Source organism: Sapajus apella, unplaced genomic scaffold, assembly GCF_009761245.1.
Source record: "Sapajus apella isolate SASKATOON/1434 unplaced genomic scaffold, GSC_monkey_1.0 scaffold81, whole genome shotgun sequence".
NCBI classification, from domain to species: Eukaryota; Metazoa; Chordata; class Mammalia; order Primates; family Cebidae; genus Sapajus; species Sapajus apella.
Genome location: NW_022437021.1, coordinates 3,433,547 through 3,450,016, shown reverse-complemented (window position 1 = coordinate 3,450,016; position 16,470 = coordinate 3,433,547). Strand labels below are relative to the sequence as shown.

The following is a 16,470-nucleotide window of genomic DNA, read 5'->3' as shown; positions in this document are numbered from 1 at the left end:
AAATTACAGTAATGAGGTATCATAATTACTTCCATGCACATAAGTCTAATATTTTTTTATAAACACAATCAGGACTTCTAGGAGCATTTTATAATAACGTAATTCCTAATTAATTTTTCTTTGTAGATAGGTCAAGCACCTCCAAAATACAAATTCCTATATACAGTAAGTACATTACTTAAGATGAACTCTTAAGTAAATTAAGTACATGGATAGTCTTAAGATAAACTGACATCATATATTCATCTAGTTATGCAACAAACCATAGTGCCAAATGGAAAAAGTGTATTTTCAAATAAGTTTTAAAAACTAATTTAATTTTTATAATTAAATACAGAAAATATACTGATTTGCTAAAATAAATAAGAGGTGATGCCTTAACACTTCACTATAAAGAATGCATACCAGAACATTTATAAACAGCGAATGAGTCTTATTAAGAATAGTTTATGACAATAAATGCTGGCTAAATAAAAGTGCATATTGTGAAGCACTATGGGTGGTATATGTTTTGCCACATACTTTTGTTACCTTGAGGTAGATAAGACATGTGTACCAAATTTGGCATTCATTTTCAGTTGCTGCTGGTATCATGTGTTTTAAGCAATGTGTACAGTATGAAAAACTTGAAAATATGAATGAAAAAGTCTTAGAAAAAATAGATATTTTCATGCAATTATGTACAGTCTCACTGTGTAAATTTCAAGGCAAGGTTTGTTTCCTGTAAAACAGATCATTGTTCTATGAAAGAGTGTTCTTTACTTGTCTTAGTGCATTACTTTTGTCTCCTCCTGTGTTGCATTATTTTGCTCGTCTTTATTTTTGTGTGCAAATGACATGCCAGTTAAAATGAAAACTATCTCACATGTAGAAAAAGAAAGTCGGGATTTTAAAAACTAAAAACTAATAAAAATCCTTATTAAATGACACCATCTGATTCAAATAAAAAATGACTTAAACACTAGTAATATAAAAAGACAAAACACATTTCACGAAGAATACAAAGATAAATGTCTGCTGAGTGTTTTAGTTCAGATTTTTCAGAATGCTGCCATATGTTTTATGAGGAATTTGGGGGAAGATTTCATACCAGAAGGTTAACACCTTCTCGTTAACATGTGACCTGTATTGACTTAAGTGCCAGATGCCTATGGACTCAAGCTGCTTGTTAAAGAGGGACTCTCCATTGTTGTTCAGAAATCCTTCCTCATTTCCTCTCTCCCCAAGCTTCCCATCCTCTATCGGCTCAGTTTCTAGCATTTCAGTATCTTCTTTCTGCGAAAGAACTTGTCCAAATAACTAGTGTGTTTTACTTCACAAAATGTTCATCCTTCCTTACCTCACAAAACTGATTTATGAGAAAACAGTCCTCCCCACCACTCACAAACTGGCTGTCCCAAGAAGATTGGTACAAGGCTTCTAATCGAGCCAGATTTGGCATTCCTTTTTCCTGTTTTCCTTGGCTTACTGACTTTAATATCAAACTTTTCAATTACAATTGGGACACTGAGCTATTCAAGTCATTTAATTTATCAACAATATCAGTAGGCTTATGTTGGGAACTAAGTTCCTTCAATAAAAGAATCAAAATTGAATCTCTGATTCTTTTCCCTTTCTTTTCTAGCCAGTTGTTGTGATGCTTCCTCTAGCACTGCTTGGGCTTTAACCAATCCATTCCTTTCACATTTTGATTTGCCCTTTTTATCATATTTTTCTTTGCTTTGTTATTTCCAATTGGAAAGATCTGTAATAAGCTTGGGTTCATACTAATGGTTAACTTCACTCTCTCTCAAAACTAAATTATCTAAATATGGTAACGACTTCATTTTGTAGTTACAAGTATGGCTACACTCCAGATTACAATGTTTGTTTTGATGATGATCTCGGTACTGCCAACAAGGCTCAGTAGAGTAATTGTTATCAAAAGCAGGATCCTCCAGATACTTTTCCCAATCTCCATCCAAATATTTTCAGGGATCAACTTGTACTTCCTCTTCATCAGTGACATCAGACAGAGCTCTTGGATCAAGCTGAAATTCATCAATATCAAAGTTGTTATGTATAGGCTAATTATGCTCTGAAAACTGACAATCATGGTACCTTTCCCAGTTATAATGTGACTGTGAGTTTCATCCATAGGCAAAATGTTATCAACTTCATCTTCAATATGAAAAGGATAGCTTGAAATTGGCTCATCCATTGGAAAAGAATATATGCTCAAGTAAGGATGAGAGAGCACTTCTGCTATTAACCGATTCATGGGGCTAAATGTCAAAACTGTGTCCCAGGAAATTCAGTGTTTCTTGACTAATTCCTGGAAGCAGCTGAGTTAAAGGTTTATGTGGCTCAGTCATGTCATTTCTTTTTTTTTTTTTTTTTTTTTTTCAAAAAGTGTGTTTTTTTTTTCTTTTTTTTTTCCCCATTTATTTATTTTATTGCATTTTAGGTTTTGGGGTACATGTGAAGAACATGAAAGATTGTTGCATAGGTACACACGTAGCAGTGTGATTTGCTGCCTTCCTCCCCATCACCTACATCTGGCATCTCTCCCCTTGCCATCTCTCCCCTACTCCCCACCACCTACCGTCCCTCCCCTATTTCCCCCCAACTGACCACAGTGCATAGTGCTCCCCTCCCTGTGTCCATGTGTTCTCATTGTTCAACACCCGCCTATGAGTGAGAACATGCGGTGTTTGATCTACTGCTCTTCTGTCAGTTTGCTGAGAATGATGGTCATTTCTAGTGTAAACTGGAATTATGTTGAGAATCTCCTGACAGTATTCTTCCTGTATAACAGGAATAGATTCTAAAATCAGCTGCATCTGTTTAAGTTCATGTGCACCTGCAAAAAGGGTTTTACCAGTCAGCATTTCAGCAAAGATGCAGCCTGCTGCCCACATGTCAATGGCTTTCATATAATTATTTGAAGAAAGTAAAAGATGTGGTGATCTGTACCATTTAGTAACCAATCCTTCAGAAAGATGGCCCTTATGGGAATAATGAGTATCCATGATCTGGGCAAGACCAGAGTCACCTATCTTCAGCACCAAGTTTTCAGTATTAGTGAAAAGAGTAGCTGGTTTGAGATCTTTGTGCAGTACATTTGCAGAGTGAATATACTTGAGCCCCCGTGGCAGCTGATACATGAGAAGCCTGGCATGCTCTTCCAGTAAAGGGCCCTGCTCCAGCACATTAGCCAAGTCTGTTTCCATATACTTCTGAACAATGTAAACACTGTTTGGTTCCATAAGAGATCCCACATCGTCTGTTAATTGGCTTCCACAGGGACCAAGAATTTCAAACGTTTTCACAATGTTATAATGATCAAGTCTTCTAATACTTTTGATTTCACATAGAGCATGTTTGACCTTCTGGCGATTGGTAAGGAAAATTTTCTTGATGGCTACTCTTTTGTCACAGTCATTGTCTATAGCAGAAAAACAAGCCATTGCCTCCACAACCCAATGGTTTTAAGTCCATATACCTAGAACCCAGGTCAAAACCATGAATGTTCATTAGACTTTCAAATTTCTCTGCCATTATGAAACCCTTACCTGGGAGAGACCCCTTCCCACTTCTACCACATCAGAACACAGATGGAAAGCACCATCTGTGAACCAGAGAGTAGACCCTCACCAGACTAAATCTGCCAGAGCCTTGATCTTGGACTTCCCAGCCTCCAGAACTGTGAGAAATAAACTTCTGTTGTTCATAACCACCCAGTTTATGATGTTTTGCTATAGTGACTCAAACAGACTAAGGCACTAGTATAAACATGTAAGAAAAAATAAAAAACATAAGTTGACTCAAAAGACTTGAACCAGCAATCAAAAATTGCTTCATAAGGGGAATCCATGGTTCACAAGTATTATCAAACTCTCAGGGTAGAATGTAGTCTAGTCTTACACAACATCTTACAGTTAATGTGAAATAACTTCTCAAGTCATGTTATGAGACTGGTGTGATATAGATGCCACCAATATTTGAAAAGCATAATATGAAAAAGGAAAATTCCAGGCCAATTTCAATCATGAATTGTTATAAAAAATCCTAAACAAAATATTAACAAATATACTCCAGCAAAACATAAAAGAGTAAGAAATTATGGCCATGTTGAACTTATCTAAGAAAACCAAGTTCAGTTTAATATTAGAAAATCAATTAATGTAATTTATGACATTAAGGGTTTAGAAGAGAATAATTTTATTCAATATATGTAGAAAAATGTAACATTCATTTTAGACAGAACTCTTAGAAAACTGAGAGAGAAGCATGATTTCTTAATCTGGTAGAGGTTATATATAAAATATCTATAGCAGCACGATACTTAACAATGAAAACATAGAAAACTTTGCTTTAAGATACCAATAAGAAAAGAAAGTTTATTTTTACTACTTCTAAGCATTGCATTGGAGGTCCTAATAAGAAAAAAAAGAGTATTATGAAAAGTGCAAAAGAAGAAACAAAATTGTCTTTATTCACATGTTTGTACATAGAGGCATGCAAAAGCTATGATTGATAGATAGATAGATTCAAAAGCTATGATACTAGAAATAGTAGATGACTTTTTCAAGATTGATGAATGTAAATTCAATATTAAAAAATTATTTATCAGAGCAATGTCAGCAGGAATGGCAGAATAAGTACCTCTACAAATAATTTCATTCATAAAAACAATAGAATGCTGGCAAATAGTCTTATAATCAAGTTTTCCAGAAGTGTGAAAATTAGCTAAAGGCTTGCAATGATCTGGGGTACATCTATTCAAGAAGAACAGAAAACAAACAAATTTTACTGAGAAAAGAAGAGTACATTTTGTAGCATTTTAACTTGCCCTATTCTTGAGGTGGGTGGACTTTTCCTACTAGATATCAAGATAATTATTATTTTTTAGTAAATAAAACAACATGCTTCAGTAATAGAAATATAGAAAAATGAGCAGAACAAATCACGCCCCCCCAAAAAATCATGTGTAAATGACTGTTTGGCATATGAGAGAGATGGCATAACAGATAAGTGGAGAAATGCAGGGTTTTCAACAAAAGGTGATGAGACAATTGTAATTCATATTTAGAAAACAAAATTGGATGACCACTGCCTCATACTCTTCCCCTCCTCTAAATCCAAGGTATATTAAAGACTTAATTGTTAAAGGGAAAACTACTCATTTAAAGAAATTAATATAGAAAAATGTTTTTGTTATTTTTGAAGTAGGGAAAACTTCTTTAAAAATAGCAAAAGCATTCACCATTAAAGTGATAGATAATTTAACTACATTAAAATGAACTATTCAGGTCCTCAGAGTATTAGAAGAAAGTTAAGACAAGTGACTTTGAAAGAAGTGAGAGAAGGTATGTGCAAAAGATAGACAATTGATTTGAATTTGGAATATATACATAACACTCCTGCATATTTTTTTTAAATAAAATTTTTCTGGCAAAACCTCCGTGAAAATGTGTTTCACCTCTTTAATATCAAGATATGCAAAATAATAACAATAGTATAACACTATAAACTCTGAAGAATTTCAAAAGTTTTAAAAGTAGGAAAATACCAATTGTATTAGATTAAATTATTGGTTCCAGTACTTTATTCCTCTGTAACAAAATTATACATGCACATCCTAGTTGTGGCCTCATGGTGCATAAAATTAATATCATTCCTCTTGACTTTGGGCTTGTTATTTAGGATTTGCTTTGGCTGATGGCATATAAGTGTACATGACAGAAACAATGGTTTAAATTATTATTTTACTGTGGGGCTTGCTCTTAAGCTCTCATATATCATCCCCTATAAAATTCCTATTCATGTAGTAATAGCATATAATATTCACAATGTTAATGATCTTTACATTGATTGGGTTTTCTTTATTGGTGAGTAACCTAAAAATTATGAAGTGTTTCATGAATACACACACACACACACACACGCTCACACACACACACTTTTGACCCTTGCACCTTGTTCCCAAGTTTATTTTCAATGTTGGGTCATGACACTCAATGCCTATTTTCTTGGAAAAGTAAGGAATTCCATCATGTTCATCCTGAATTCGTTGCCTTTTTATCAACAGCATTTTCTGGCTCTTGCCTTTTGAAAGACAACCAATTGGCTCATTGAGTATTTGTATAGTAGTCTAGAGAATGACTTTCCTCTGAAACATTGGAAATCCCATAGTGATTGCTTCTGCACTTGTCTCTGTTTTGGGGTATAACATCAGACCAGTGTCTTTTGTGTGCAAAACGCTGCTGTGGAAATCAGAGAAGAAATCAGAGAAGCTGTTTTCTTCTCTGATTTTGTTTCCAATTGCCCTCCTTGGCAGGTCTCTGGCCAGTCTTCCTAAGATGTAATTCATTCAACCAATATTTATCGAACACCTGTGCAGTGAGTGACTAAGTACCTGATCCCCTGCAGCTTACACCCTATTGAGAAATATAAAATCTAATGCTGTAATATCAAATTTCTCAAATCATGGGTGTTATTAAAACCAAAAACCGTATAACTCCCTTTCCAAGTTCTCTGTCTGCCAATGCTTGCTGTATTAGTCTGCTTGCTGTATTAGTCTGCCATAACAAAATACTATTGACTGGGTGGCTTAAACAACATACACTTATTTTCTCATTGTTCTGGAGGCTGGAAGTTAAGATCAATGTGCTAGCAGCATTGGTGTCTGGTGAGGGCTCTTCCTTTACGTTGCAGATGGCCACCTTCTCACTGTATTATCAGTGGCCTTTTCTGGGTGTGTTGTGTGCACTTGGAGAGACAGAGTGAGCTCTTTGGTGTCTCTTCTCATAGGGACACTAATCCTATCAGATCAGGGACCAACCTTTATGACCTTATTTACCTCCTTACTCCAAATACAGCCACACTGGGGGTTAGGCCCTCAACATACACATTTTGGGGGAGACACATAAATCTTGTCCATAACACTTGCTGATCTTGTTCTTGACCCTCTTCTTGACTTAGAGATTCCATTGCTGGGACCCTCAGAATTAACCTCATTACTCTTTATAGTATGTAGTGCTTTTACTTGAGCTATGTAGCTCAGCCTCGTGGCTAGTTCTGTCCTCAAACTTATTATCATCATCAACTCACATTGATTAAATATCTACTTAATTTAAATTGCCTTATTTGAGTACTATGCAGCTTGCCCTTATCAGATTGACTGTTAGTGAATGCCCAAAGTCACACCTGGAGCTCAATTCCTTCTTACGTCTTCATCTAACCTTTCTGAGACTTCTGCATTTCTGCCACCAGTTTAATGTCTATAGACTGAGGCTGTTTATTCCTCACTAAATGACAAATGGCCTGTCATTTTTAGAAAGCTGTCTTATGACTTTGTAGCACAGATATTTCCCAAACAGGCTTTGTGAGGCCACCCATGACCTCACTGGGACTTGCTGCAATCTCATGCTCTATGTTGTAGTATAATTGTTAGCTCTAAGGACAGAGGCTATCTCAAGAATTTTACCCAACTTAGAAAATCAAATAGATGAATTAATTGCTGTTCATATATCAATTGTCTCTGAGAAACACATAATTGGGTAGGCTTCTCATTTCAAGAAGAAAAATATGGGGTAAAAACTCATTTGGGACAAGGAAAATCAATCATAGTAATAAAGTCCTTTGAGAACTGTGGATCCTTGCACCAATTGTACCCTCTCAGGTGGGTCCCCCATTTAAAAAGGGAATATTTTTAGAACTGAGTGCTTCAGAATTAGGCATTTGTTTCATAACAATGGCTTATGTTCCCATGATAAGAACAAACAAGACCCCATGGGATCTTCTCCACTTTAATGGGGTGAATTATTCAATTGACAGAGGAGATTTAGAATGCTTCATCAGACAAACTAACACAGGCCCATTTTCCCATCTAGAATAAGCTTCTCTAAATAGCTTTTCATAGATGAAGCTTCCTGTAAAGTAAATGCTACCAGAAATATTTTCTCTTTTTAGAAATATAGCTCAATATTTCAGTCATGGCATCAGTCATTTTCCTAGAATCCTATGTGACTGGGGACATTGTGTATTTCATTGAAAATACCGCGTAGGCACCAAGAAAATCATAAAAGTAGATTCTTTCTGTGGATTCATTAAATTATTAGCTTATTGCCAGATCATTCCAGAGAGTCTATAGAGACTTGTCAGGTAGCATAATGGAACATGTTGTCTTTTAGAAACACAGCATTCTGTCCATATATTATTCTACTTCTCTGGGATCCAAGAGTTGTTTTCTCCTAATTCCCACTGTCAAGATACTGTGATAACCAGGGAAATGCTAGAGTGATCATTCATGCAATGATGATTAATACCAATCACTTATACTTTCTTTTTAAAAGAATATTATAGATAGCAAAGATAAATCATTTTTATTTACAAGTTGAGCTGAGTTAACCCAGTTCCATAAGGTTATAAAGTAAAATGATATTTTATAAAATCTCCAAGAAAAGTTCTAAAAGTTTAAAACAAATTCACTTTATTTTATCCTTTGTGCTCCCATTGTACACTTTATGTCCCATAATTTCAGAGCAGTAGTTTATTAGATACGTTATGTGTCCATTTCCCTAGTTTGAATATACTCACATAAAGACAAGGCCCAAATCTTTTACTTCTTTGTATAAACAGTACCAAGCATGGAAGTCAGCACTTACTGTTCACTCAGCATAAGTGAATGAGTGAATAGCTTATGCACAATGATTAGAATAGATTACTTTTCCTGTATTACTGTGAGTTTAGCAAAAAATAAAAAACAAAAACCCAACAACAGACAAAATATCTGCAAACCTACCTTTAATAGGAAACGAAACAGATTTTCCTCTATATGGTAATATGTAAAACTTTAGCTTATAGACTAAATTGACTATAGATTTTAATATAAGATAGTTAATTATGACTTTGCCAGATATTTGAATTTTATATTCTGAAAATAAGGCCAATATGTTAAGAAACATATCTTAGCTTTCTTTGTTAGTGTCTGCTTCTACCATCAAACAAATTAAAAGTTTCATATTTTAGTAGTAAAAGTTTTGTGAAACCTATGCTTTTGTTTTAGTTCTTCTGCTAAACACCTTCTAAGAAAGTGACATTTTGGCTTTCTATAATTTTCTGTAAAATAGAAATGATAATGACAGTTTTGTCTTTTTAAGAAGGATGATTATAACAAAAAATAAAATGAAAATATGTGGAAATATTTTGCAAAAACATGAAGTGCCAAGCAGCTATAGGGAAGTATTGGAACACAAACAGATATAGGAATATGATGATGAAAGTGCTGGCTAATGAATTCCTTTTCCCCTTTACCTTTATTCAATATTCAAAACTCTTAAAAATGTTAGTTATATAGAGGTTGGATTGGAATGGTCACTACTTAATTTCAAAGTACAGCACTGTAACTTCTACCCTCTCTAGCTGACACTTCCATAACTATCTGAACACCTTCCGCCCTTGCCTTAGCCTGTCTATCCAAGATAGGCCACTTCCTACTAGTGGGTCAGGTGCCTTTCCTCTTCCTTATGTTTCCTTTCTACAAGTGGAGCTCAATCTTTATAAACTAAATATCTCTTCTCTGCTTTACTGATTCTGAGCTGAGGAAATAGAATAATTTATCTGAGTGGTTAACTTGGGTAGGATAACAGGACAGGCTTGGCTCAGCACCACTTGGCTCTGAGATCAAGCTGGCTTAAAAGACAAGCTCTCCCCTACTTCTTTACACTGTAAGTCTTACCTACATAGACTTCCATGATGCACCAAGGCCTTCCTCGGTGTGGCACAATCTACAGTTGGGTGTCCAAGTCTCTCTGATCCAGGGGTCCAACATTGGCAATCCTACTTTGCTATGCCACCTAAAGCTAGGTCCTCCAACCTAGCCATTGGTTAGTAAAAGTGATTGTTTACCCTTGATAATTATTGTTTATTTTATTTCTCAACTCTTCTGAGTAAATTGTTTCAGTTAGCAAGTGAACTTGCTAACTGAAACACTGTTCAGAACCTGAACAGTGAAGAGGTATGATCTTTATTGCTTTTTGCTTTCCTTCACCCCTGACTTCTGTACACGTATGCTGGCAGTGTCTAAAAGTTCCAGAAAAAAAAAAATGGCTTGCTAGCACCAGAGTCTGTTCACATTTCCTGCTCTTTCCTCCATTTTTGCCTAGTATTTCTCATTCCTCTTTTCCTGATTCTCTGGCCCCCATTTTTGCCTGTATCTTGACACCCAATGTTTATTTCAAGTTTCCATTGCCATTATAGTCCTTTTGGTAGCTCAGCTCCATGCATTTTTACTTTTGGGAAGAAAACACCTTCCCAGGTGGTCAACACACTTGCCCTAACCAAACCATCCCGTTGATAAAGGGAGGTTGGCACATCCTGTTGCAAATGAAGGTCAGCACCCTTACCTGACTGTAGTTCTGTTAGCCTTTCCTGTGTTTTTGCAGCCTTGCCTCTCTTAGCCCAGGGAGATTTCCCAATGATATTGGGAGCTACTTGAATGCTGGAGAAAATGTTTCACTTTTCTCTGATCCTACCAAAACATTGTTTATACTTCCTCTGTGCATGAGATTGAAATTGCCTGCGAGAAGGTTGGAATTACCAAAAATTTCTATTTAGATCCTGAATGGAATGCAATTCAGGAGATTACTGTATTCATTGGTATGCTTTCTCTTCTTCTTCTTTTTGTATTTGTTGGTATTTAGTTTAAATGTCTTGTTTATTGTTTTGTCAGTGCTGTGATATGATATCACTTTGTAACCAGCATGGTGCCACTAATTCAAAGGTCACTGAGATACTCAGCTGGTGTTTATATTCCATTTCCTACTTGGAACACTGTGTTTAAAGTTCTGATTGACTTCACCGAGTTGCTGAGGTCAGGAAGACCTCATCCACTGAGAAGACAGAAATTTCAAAAAAATTAAAAATTGTCTTAGAGATTTGAAATGTGAAATATAGAAGGAAACACGAGGTCCTTTAAACTCTCAGTTTAAAAATATAAACTGATATGAGACAGAGTAAGTGATTTGCCTGGTAGAAATTATACTAAATGTTAAGGCGAGGACTATAAGAAAGTTGACTTTATGCTTGATTTAGGTCTTTTCCCCTACTTCACATCACTGTCTTCTCATTACCAGAAAAGTATAAAAATATTTCATCAGACACTTGCTAACTGAAACAATTTACTCAGTTTTTCTGTAAAATTGATTACTGAAAAATTTCTTCTTGCTTTGAGTATTTTGTACTCTCCTCAAAGAGCAAAGGCAGTCATTTAATTCTTTATTTCTTATTTGTGAAGTTGATAGCTAAGAGTCATTATTCTATTAGGGTCTCATAGAGATTAAAGCCTTACTGAAGGTTGAGAGAGTGGGCAGGATCTGTGATGCTACTAACTCTGATCTAAAATTATAAACATGTAATCACAAAACCACTGTGGTTCCAGCAGTGATTGGCCTGTACTTTAAAGCATAATCTATTTTCATAAAGGGGTGAGGGAGTTCATTCTGCCTGCCTTGCGTCCATGGCAGCAGGGGTATGGCTGCATAATTCTTTTACCAGGAGATAAGGAATTGAAACCAATCATTCAATTTAACATACTTGGTATTTTCTAACTTTTACATATTTGACAATATTTTGAGTGAGTAATGATACCCTATTGTTATTATTTTGTACATTTTTAACTCTAAAGAGATTAAGCACATTTTTATGTGTGTGTGATTCAGGTACATTTCTTTTTATAAAGTGCCTATTGAAGTAATCAGCATATTTTTCTATTGAGCCACTTAAATTTTTAAACATTTTTTAATATATAAGAGTTTTCATGTATTTCCAAATAAAGGCCATTGTCTATTATATTTCTTATATTTTTTTCTAAAATCACTTGTTTTCCTTTTATAATATTTGAGAGCTAGACATTTTTAATTTTAATGGAGTTAAATTTATTGATCACTCTTATGGTGGTTGCTTTTTGTAGCCAGTTGACAAGTGGAGTGAATTTATTAACATGTTTGGCAACTGATTGGCTGTTAGCTAGTATGAGAGAAAGAGGTTTTCTTTTCAATATGTAGGCTGGCTCAGGCCAAATCACTTGAAGACTGACCAGGTTATAAGAACAAGAATGATGTGAATGATGTGTGCAGTCTATAAAGACTGGGCTTAGAAGTGCCATAACATTACATCTACTGCATTCTATTGGCCAGAGAAAGCCACGAGACAAGCCCAGAATTAAGCGGAGAAGTAATAGATCACCTCTATGGTGGAAGTGCTACTAAGTCACATTGAAATGGCATGAATACTAAAAAGGGTTGAATTCTTGCAATATACCAGAGATCTTTGTATAAGATTTCAGAGGACAGCAGAAGCAAACCACCCCATGCCAAAATCTTTATAAGCACCATCATCACTGTAGTGTTTAAATGCAATAACCACTTGATTTCTCATTGCTTTGCACTTCATCAGGATTTCATCCCATGCCTCCTTGGTATTCACTGGAGTAATCAGGATGCCACTGGAAGCCACAGGATAACAGTGTTACATTTTCCCACCCTGTACAAAGATTAGCATACCCATCCAATATGAGAGAAATCCAATCACAGAATTACATTTTGAAGGTCTTTTTCAGGGGCCAGACCTAGTACAAATTACTGCATCAGACAGGAAATCAGCAAGACAAAGATAGCAAAGTTATAGAGCATTTTTGAAAACAGTTTTCACGAAATAAGTTATTACAACGTTGTGGCCAGGTTTCAGGGTACACAATAAATGGCAAAACACCCAAACAGCTGGCAAAACCAGAAAGCTGTCATCATCTTTAGGCTTGGAAGGACAAGGACAGTATTTACTGGAAAATTTTTGGTTACATGGGAGACCCATCTGAAAGAAGCTGTAGTTTTCATAGAGGAGCACAGCCTTAGCCAACCCAAGGCACAGCAAACAGGAACAGAAAGATTAAGTACCCTGAACTCTTTCATCCTGCCCTTAAGCTTTCAGACAGTGCCTAAACTTGTCTGAAGAAATCAGAAGCTAGAAGAGAGGACAAGCAAGCCCAGTTTGTCAGTCAGTCTTGAAGTACAAGAAGGTCTGTCTGGACAGACAACCAGATAACGTCCAGCCATGTGCATAATAAAAATTTGTTGAATAAATAAACTGTTTCCTTAGTGAAAAAAAATCCTACAAATTTGAGCACCCTAGTTGCTTTAGCAGAAACTTCCACTAGCTTATAATTATTTTTCAATATTAATGCAGGTTCTCATACTCATTTTTAATCCTCATAAGAATTTTCTCTCTTCCATAGCAAACTCAACTCCAAAACTCAGTTGTTAAATTTTCCAGTTAAGAGAGCCAATAAATTATTTTTTTTTTTTTTTTTTTAAAAAGAGCTTGTTCAAGTTGAGTTTCTGTCACTCAAAACCAAGAGTCCTAATGTGACTTTACTTGCTTTCTTCAATCACACTTGTTGTATTTCAGTTCCTGGAACATGTTTCTATAAATGTGTCAGTAATTACTGCAGAATTATAAGTAATTAAAATTGAAAGTACCCTTTTCCAGGTACTCCATACAAAACAAAGGAGACAAAACAGGCACAAAAGACAGTGACACATTGGCTTGCAGTTCCCTTAGTAGAAGACCAAAAGGTATCATAAGATAGTGTTCACTTTAATTATTTAGACAATAGTGTATTTAGGGCCCTGAGTCCATTGTACCCAGCATTTGGAGGAAAATATCTGTTTTTTACAGGAGTAAGGAGAAATGGTACGTGTAGTTATATAGATTCTTGACTTCAAGACATTTTACTACAAATCAGAATTACTCTCTAAAGACTTGAAGATAACACATTTCAACCTTTTTTAGGATTCATTTTATCATTTACCTAAGGACTGTGAAATAACAACAGTTTTGATAATGCAGCTACTACTAATAATCAGAACTATCATTTTTGAGGGGTTGGCTCTGTCCCAGGCACTGTAATAAGAAATTAAATATATTTTATCTCATCTTCAAAGCAGTTCTACCAGTTAGATATCATTCCCATGCTATATATGAAAAACTAAATCTCAGAAATTAAGTAATTTCCTGTATTATGTATATTTGATTCTCTGTACATGAGTTTCTCTCATTATTACATTAACTAGTCTTATATCTTAGCATATTTTAATATTCATATTAATAACATAAACATATTTGCTTAAGGGGATAATTGAATGGGACGAGATTTTTCTCTCCATAAGAGAAAGAAGCCTTAGCTGTATGTTTGAATAAACATCTTAAAGTTAATAAATTACAAAATCTATGTTAAAACTAAAATTAAGAAACTAGAAAAATGAAAGACAGACATATATGATCATTATTTTTACCTGACCAGTGAAATTAATAATGGAGAAATCACCCTATCAACAGGACTTTTGGGATTTAGGGGTGGGAATAGAACTGATAAGACTTGTATGAAAACAGAGGGCTCATAATCTCTTTTACAGAATTTTAATGTGGTGTTGACAGTTTTCTAGCATATAGATAGCTATAGTGAAATTACACTAAGGATGGAAATGGTAATTGTGGCTTCATACCTGATACCAAGGTGATTTTATTCTTTTTCATCTAAAATTGATTACATAAAAGAGAGTAAAGCTTGATATCAGTTCAATTGAGGATTTGATGAGTCAAATACAAAGCCAAATGTGACCTATACAAACTTTGTATTTCTTTTAAAAATATCATACGAGGCCTGTACAAATCATTCATATATGTTTATATGAATATAAAATAGAATAAACATTAAATAAAGAAGGTATGATAATTAAGTACAAATACAGGTGCGTGGCATTTATGTAGGGCCTTTATCAGCAAGTGTTCAAAACCTAATGGGACTAGTATCTCATGATGCATTGTGATGTTGGGAGCAAGAATGATTTGTAGTGTTTGTACTGAACAATTTGCCAAATGCTGTCTGGTAAGCTAAAGATAGCATCCAGCCTCCTATTTTTTTGTTTTCTTAGCTTTCCAGTCTTGCCTTCCTAAAAATTAGATTTGAAATATAAGAAAGAAAATGACCAAAATTAAGATTTTCATAGCAAGAGTCAATTTTGATTAAAGTCCAAAAATTTCCAAAAACTATCAGTATTTGGTAAACTTTGGATGTTGATGGGTCTCCTAACAGAAACACTAAGTATATGCAGTACAAGGAACAGACTTCTCCAAAGGAATCAAAATGTGTTTGTCATTTTTAACTCTAATTATTAGATGCTTTTGTCTGCATTTGATTATCCCAGTCTTTACAAATATACTGATTTAAAAAGCACTAGGATTTCTCTGTAATCTGTGGTATGAAATAAACAGTTTGGTTTCTAAAAGTACACAGCACTTTTATTGATTATTCTTATCAATAAATAAGAAATGATATTGAAATGAGAATGAAGCAAATGCCCGAGGGCTGAACTGTTTTGCATAACATGATCTCTCCATGGCAAGACTACCTTGAGGCTGTAGGGAGAAAGCTGAAATAGTCCAGCACTGTTGGTTCTATCAAATGCAAGTGAAAGTCATATCTTCATGGGCAACTGCTCAGTGAAAACCCCAGAGGTGTTTTGTCTTTGTTTGAACAAAAGAAAACAAAACCCTCTTCTTTTACTAACTCAGAGAATTTTAAATCAGGAAAAAAAAATTCCTCACTGACGAGTAGCTAAATGTAAAATTAGAGCAAAAGTCAATCTCACTAGAAACAAAACACTGGGAATTGTGTGTTTCTCTATGGTTCTCAACTTAATAAGTATCATCTTTACTTTTTGAGATCATGAAATGAGGGAGAAACATCTTCAGTTTTGTGTAAGCCTGAGCACTTTCCCAAGTGAAATTTTTAAATAAGTTAAATGTCAATAAGCCAGAATTACCCAACTGCATTTTTGAAAAAATGTTCATGAACATTTTTTTTTTTAATGGGGAGAATGTTGTCAAATGTTCATATTGGGAAACATTAATAAACACTTTTAAGTGGGTGATTGATTTTTGCATATAAAATCAAGGTCCGAGAGTGGACTGAGAAGTGAAGAAATGTATGGTGGCAGCATAGAATGTGCCACCCAGACAGAGAAGCTTGGAGTGTATTTGTGAATTCACTGGGGCTCAAAATACCTGTGGTAGGCTGAGTAATGACCCCCAAATATGCCCATATCCTAATCTCTGAAACCTGTAAATATTATCTTATTTGAAAGTGGAAATTTGCTGATATAAGTAAGGATCATGAAACTATCCAGAGTGAAGCATATATCATAAAAAGAAGGGTGAAGGATAAATCAAGAGTCACAGAGAAGGCAATGGAACATCGGAAGTAGAGGTTGGAGTGATGAACTTTGACCATAGAGGAAGAGACCATAAGCAAGGATCAAAATGACATCCTTGTGAAAGACAAGTGAAGAAATTCTCCCCTAGAGCTAACATAAGAGCACAACCCTATCGACACCTTTACTTTAAGCTGGTGAATCTGATTTTAGTTTA

General features: G+C 35.0%; 1 pseudogene; it reads right to left on the bottom strand.

Moving 5' to 3' along the window:
• Positions 1–1,026: 1,026 nt before the first annotated feature.
• Positions 1,027–3,540, bottom strand: LOC116533356 (annotated as a pseudogene).
• Positions 3,541–16,470: the final 12,930 nt, after the last annotated feature.